Below are 6,238 nucleotides of genomic sequence, written 5' to 3' on the forward strand. Positions count from 1 at the left end.
AGATTTTTGGTCTTTACTCTGAGTGAGAAGAGGAGGTGAACAGTGATTGCGACTTTGCCGACAACCGTGTGCAGGATATGAGCGAAAGTGCCTGTCTCTCCTGGCAGAACATAAATTCAGGAGGGTGGGAGCTTCGTTGCTTTGCTCAGCGCCTGGAACGGTGTGACTCAGAGTTGGTGCTCCCTATCACTTGGTGAATTAGGTTACCTCATGCCGGGCAGTGTGGTAACGGCAGGTTAGAGCAAGGTTAGAGCAAGCTTAGAGTGGCTACGAGTTTGGGTTCTGGAGGTCAGTCTGCTTACAGGTGAATCCTTGCTCTACCCCTTACTGTTCTGTGGACCATTAAGTTAGTCAGTCTGGCCCTCATTGTCCTCCTCTGTCAAATGGAACTTACCTCATAAGGTAAATGGTTTTGCACAGAGCGTGCCTGGGACAAGGTAAATAGATACTTGATAAATGTTAGTTTTTATTATGATTCACAAACACAGTCTCATGATTCCTTAAGAAACTGGCAATAGGATCCCCATGTTATATGTAGTTGAGCCCTAAAAGGTACAGTAGGACACTGGGCTAGCAGGTTGTGGGACAGCAGTGTGAGACCTTCCAGACTCAAGAGGAAGTAGTAGCTCTTCACTGCTGTGCTAAATAAAATTGTGGGGTGAGTGAGTGAATGGGTCCAGGGAGACCTCGGCCTGGTCCTTCAGACCCCCAGTTATTCGCTCCTATATTATATTTAGGATGTGGCAGCTTTCAGAGACTCTGAAGACAGAGGCTTAACAAGAGAGCTTCACTTTTCTCTCCCACGAAAACCTGAGCTGGTGGGAGTCCAGAGCAGGTGAGTGGTGACTCTGCAAGACCATCCAGGGACCGGGCTCCCTCTGCCTGGGTGCTCTGCATTCCTCCAGGATGTCGCCCCTGGGCCTGTGGGGAGGCTGGCCCCCACCATCGGGTTCTCAGGAAGGAAAAGGGCAAGTGGAGGGCACACCACTTCCTTTTAAGGACCCGACCGGGAGGCAGCACACATCCCTTCAGTCAGGATTTAGACACCTGGTCACATCCAGCTGCAAGGGAGACAGGGAAACAGCGAGTTTCTAGCTGGGCAGCCACATACCCACTAAAACCTGGGGACTTCTATTACTGAAAGGAAGAAAGGGAAATGGGACACGGGAGCCTATCACTACTGCCTGTCGGCAGCAAGTGTCCCTCCCTTACTCCCCTATTCCGGAAGGTTTACAAATGGAGGCGAGATTAAAGCTGGGAAGGTGGACATAAATACTTGGATGAAAAACGTAGGTGAGACAAGGGCCCTCCTACGACAAGGGCGTGTCCATCTGCTCTTTAAAAGTGAGTTCCCTGCCATTCAGTTCTCATCTTCCATGGCTAATGGAAGCAGAGACAGTAGCTGATGCCTGTCTTCCCCAGGCCCTGCCTGCTCCTGGTATCTAATGGCACTGCCTCCCCTGCTTGTTTCCTCATTATTTCTGCCTAAAATGACTTGGTCCTATGGGTATAAGCAATGCCTTCTCCTTTGTAGGAAAAAGAGACTTGTGTTCCCAACTGGCCTGCAATCCCCATGTCATTCACTGCTAAGATCAGCTTACCTTTTCTCCAGCATTTCACCAGCAGACACGCTTCAGAGGGTCACTCCAACCCTGAAGTTTTTACTTAATCACTGCAGTTTAGGAAGAGAGTTCTGGATGCCAACTTTAGGGGTATAGGACCAAGAAGCGGAGTGCTGGAAGAGACAGTCCTCCATGGGGGTCCGGTGCTCCTGCACGTCTGTGGACTGACGTAGCTAGTTGGAAGAGAAACTGCTGAAGGCCTGGCTTCGTCTTCTTCCTGAAGCTTACATGGCCAGAGTGCCCCAGTCCTACAAACATAATCCCTGTTCTGGAGTGTTTTCTTTGAACCTAACCACATCCCAGGAGATGGATGACCTTAAGCACACAGTATGCAGGGACTCAGTTTCTTTTCCCACAAGACAGAAACGCTGCACTGGCCCTAGATGTTCTGGAATACTAATAATCAGAAAATCTCAACAGAGGCTCCTTCAGGAGGTGCCAAGGGGCTGACAGCCCAGCTAGAGAAACCCAAGCTTGGCCTCACCCCTCTGACTGTTGTGTTTGGGACTTGATTTTATTCTATTTACAAGCTAATAAATTAAAATTAGCCTTGTAACTGTTTCCAAAGCGCTGGCAGGAGCCTTGAGACTCCTGAGTCAGAGACAAAAGGCTTTGTTACAGCAGCAGCATAAGCATCGACCTGTGTGTTGGCCTCCCCTGCCCCATGGGGGCAAAGCGGAGGTCCAGATGGACACTGCACATGCGGGGACTGGTAGCATTACAATAGAGGGATGCTGAGCGTGGCGTACACACCGCTTTATAGCAGACAGGAGGCAAGCCTGCTCTTTGTCCCAGAGGGAGCCATTACCTCGCCTCACCTCATCCCTCAAGGTGCTCTCACTGCAGACCCAACCTTGAGAATGGCCCAGGTAAACAGCTGTCAGGGTTGCGCGTTCTTGGAACACCCAGCAAGACACGCAGAAGCAGGAGACCCCTGTGGAGGGCTGTCTTTCCAAACAATGCACCTCTCTTGGCTTCTGATGAATTTTCACATGCGTATGCCATTCTGTCAGCTGCTCTGATGGATTAACTTGACTGAGGCTGGGACCAAATTCAGTTTGTCTCATACGGCATTTAACTACTGTCAGCAGGACTCCAAGTAGCAGTGACTCCTGTTGATGAGGCCAACCTGCCATCCAGTGTCCTGGACTCATCAAGCTGTGACCAAGCAGGGCTTATTTCAGACAGCCAGGATGTAATCAAAGGCTAGTCTCTTATCCATTAGGAACCCCACAAGGGAGTTCAGACTGACCTGTTGATCTTTGGTGTCACTGCCAATAATTACAAGGCCCCAGAGCAGGTCCTCATGCCCAATGGAGAGACATCGTGACTCATTCTTTCCCACATGCAAACACGCAGAGTACTGGGCACAAGACACTCCAGTTCAGGATTTGTTATTAAACTTGACTTGGAACACCACTGCACTGGTTTGGTTAAGCCACATGGGCAGTGCCATGAGTAGCTGCAGCCTCAATTGCCATACATGGCATAGCCCAGAGCTGCTTGGCATCAGAAGTGTGTGCTTTTGTTATCAGCCAGATTAGCACAAGGCTGAGCAGGTCCGTGTGTTTGTAAACGTCTATGGGTGGGGCCCACATTCAGGCGTGGCTGCTGTTGGCATCGGGTATAGCAGAATGGTTCAGGAGTGGCTGGGTCTATGTGTCACATTGCCTGCTGCAGGGCTCAGGCGGACCAGGTGATGGATTGGCAGGCTGCAGTGTTGGATCTAGAGGACAGAAAGAGCACTGATTACACCGCTCCTTCCCCCCCACCTCCTGGGGTCTGAGGTGTTCCCTTGCCAGGTGCCAGGTTGTTATTCTCCCTCCGAGGACACGAAATCAGTGTGACTCCCATCCCAGAAGGTATAGCTTTACCTCTTGTATCATCACCTACTCACACCCAGACCTTTTGTTTGGAAAGGTCAGATGTGAATGGAACAAGCATTTTTACAAATTTACAGAGACCACGTGGGCCACTGTAGGGAGACGTGGCAGGCAGGGCACTCAGTGACCAAGTGGTCATTGTTTTCATGACCTGGGACTAGTCATCCAAGAAAGAATCTCGGAGGCTGAACCAGAATTAATTCCTGAGGCCCCCCTTTGGTCAGCTGCCACCCAGAGGGTGCACCAACCAGGCGAACCTGGGCTTGCTGTTAGGGGGAAGAAAGATGCATCATACACAGGAATGATGAGGGTAGAATTCCAAATTTTCGAAATAGTCTATATAACTCCCAACCCCTTTGACCTGATCTTTACCCAGGAGATAGAGATAAATCCTTTCTGGTGACAAACACATTCAGTGACCAAACTACCTTCCTAAAGTGTATGGACCAGGAAGAGGTAGAGATCTTTGTTGATTTTTTAGAAGTCCATTCCACCTCTGAGGATGACAAAGGCCATGAAATGTCCATTGAACACCTTGGCTACTGGCCTATTGTTAGGCAGCTTTTGCAACGAAAAGAGGACCAACGTCAGCCTTTAAATGGTCTAGAAAGTGGAAAACATGGCAGTTTAGTTTCAAGGGCCATAGTGGCGTGGCAGGAGGTGGCTGACCAGACTGGAAGAACAGCATCATAACCCGGAAAAGTACAGAAGGGAGACAGACACCACTGGCAGACAAGGAGCGCCGCAAGGCCCCATGCTGTCAATCTGCCAGGAGCAAGTGGAGCCACGGGGCCTCCCAAACCACAAGACAGAACAGGACAAATTCTGGCAGAAGTGAGTCACAGAGATAACTTCTGCATCAGAAACATATAAAGGTACACTATGAAAAACCTGCAAAAACTCAACTGGCCTTGATGGTGTTAGGAGAATTCACTTCATGATCTTCCTACTGCAGTAGAATTATTTAAAAGTGATTCCCAGACTTCCCTGGTGGTCCAGTGGTTAAGACTCTGAGCTTCCAATACGGGGGGCGCATATTCGATCCCTGGTCAGGGAACTAGTATCCCACATGTCACATGGCACGGCAAAAAAAAACAACGAAAAAAGTGAAGTGATTCCCAACAGTTTCTTTTCAAATCCAAACACACTACTTTTTTCCTTCACATGAAGGAGAGACAACTCTTGTTCAAGCAGGTAGAGAAAGGCCAGAGGCATCAGTGGGTCTGAGGTTCCTGAATCCAAAGGGATACATGAGTGGACCTGAGAGTTGCTCGTGGGGTGGCAGGGTGGGTGTAGGGAAGAACCACCGACTACTAAGGAGGAACGAGGACACAGGTAGGTGGGCAGAGGTGGCCACCACTTCCCATGGGCAACCTGACATCTATGATCTCATGTGACCCTCACATCCACCCACCTTACAGGTGAGGAAACTGGAGGTTCAAAGGAGTTAAGTGACCTGCTTGCTGTTGCACACCTGGAGGCGGGTGGTAGGCGGAGAGTCTCTTCCCAATGTCTAGGCCCTCATTCCCTGGACCACAGGCTCTTGAGGAGCACTGGGGAGGCGGGGGGGGGGGGGGCGGGGGGGGGAACGGGGGGGGGTGGCCCAATTTGTCTGGGATATGGCACCTGTTCACCAACTCTGAGTCAACCACAGTGAGGGCCTGGAGCACCAGGCTGCCTGGAAGGCTTGGCAGGGAGAATGCCAGAATCCATGAGCAACGTCTACCATGGACCAGAGAGGCTGGGGGGAATTGGATGAGGTATTTAGCCAATTGCTTCTGGAATAGATTTCTAAACCCTAATGGACACAAGCCTTTCCCCCAATGTACAGTCATCCCTCTAAAATATTGTGTGTTCAGTTCCAGACTACCACAACAAAGCAAGTATCACAATAAAGTCACATGAATTTTTTGATTTCCTGGTGCATATATAAGTTATGTCTACACTATAGTCTATTAAGTGTGCAATCGCATTGTGTCTAAAAAAACAATGTATATACCTTAATTTAAAAATACTTTAGGGCTTCCCTGGTGGCGCAGTGGTTGAGAATCTGCCTGCCAATGCAGGGGACGCGGGTTCGAGCCCTGGTCTGGGAAGATCCCACATGCCGCGGAGCAACTAAGCCCGTGCGCCACAGCTACTGAGCTTGTGCTCTAGAGCCCGCGAGCCACAACTACTGAGCCTGCGCGTCTGGAGCCTGTGCTCCGCAACAGGAGAGGCCGCGATAGTGAGAGGCCCGCGCACCGCGATGAAGAGTGGCCCCCGCTTGCCACAACTAGAGAAAGCCCTCGCACAGAAACGAAGACCCAACAAAGCCATACATACATACATACATACATAAATAAAAATAATGTAAGCAGACAAGAATAGCATTAAAAAAATAAAAAATAAAAAATAAATACTTTAAATGCTTACCATCATCTGACAACGCAGCGTTGCCACAAACCTTCAATTTGTAAAAAAAAACCCCAAAAACTGAAAAAACAGAAAAAAACCCTGCAGTATCTGCGAACTGCAATAAAAGGAGTTATGTCTGTACAGAATGTGGCCTTTTGGCCTGAAGGGATTTCTACGAAGGGTCAAGGAAAGGAGGGCTTATTGTCTTTTTGTTCCAATTTATTTTTAAATAAATTAAAAAAAAAAATCATGGATGCCAAAGTGGGTCATTAAAAAAAAAAGTGTGGTATGACCAAAAAAATTTTTTTTTAAGATTTTTTTACCTTTTTTTTAAAA

General features: G+C 48.9%; 1 long non-coding RNA gene across 1 annotated transcript; it reads right to left on the minus strand.

Annotated features, from left to right (window-relative positions):
• Positions 1 to 741: 741 nt before the first annotated feature.
• LOC118885555 lies at positions 742 to 3,583 on the minus strand. Its single transcript, XR_005017507.1, has 3 exons — positions 2,431 to 3,583; positions 1,602 to 1,795; positions 742 to 1,061 (listed from the first exon to the last, which is right to left on the minus strand). It is a non-coding gene; the product is annotated as an uncharacterized LOC118885555 (long non-coding RNA).
• Positions 3,584 to 6,238: the final 2,655 nt, after the last annotated feature.

This window comes from Balaenoptera musculus, chromosome 19, assembly GCF_009873245.2.
Source record: "Balaenoptera musculus isolate JJ_BM4_2016_0621 chromosome 19, mBalMus1.pri.v3, whole genome shotgun sequence".
NCBI classification, from domain to species: Eukaryota; Metazoa; Chordata; class Mammalia; order Artiodactyla; family Balaenopteridae; genus Balaenoptera; species Balaenoptera musculus.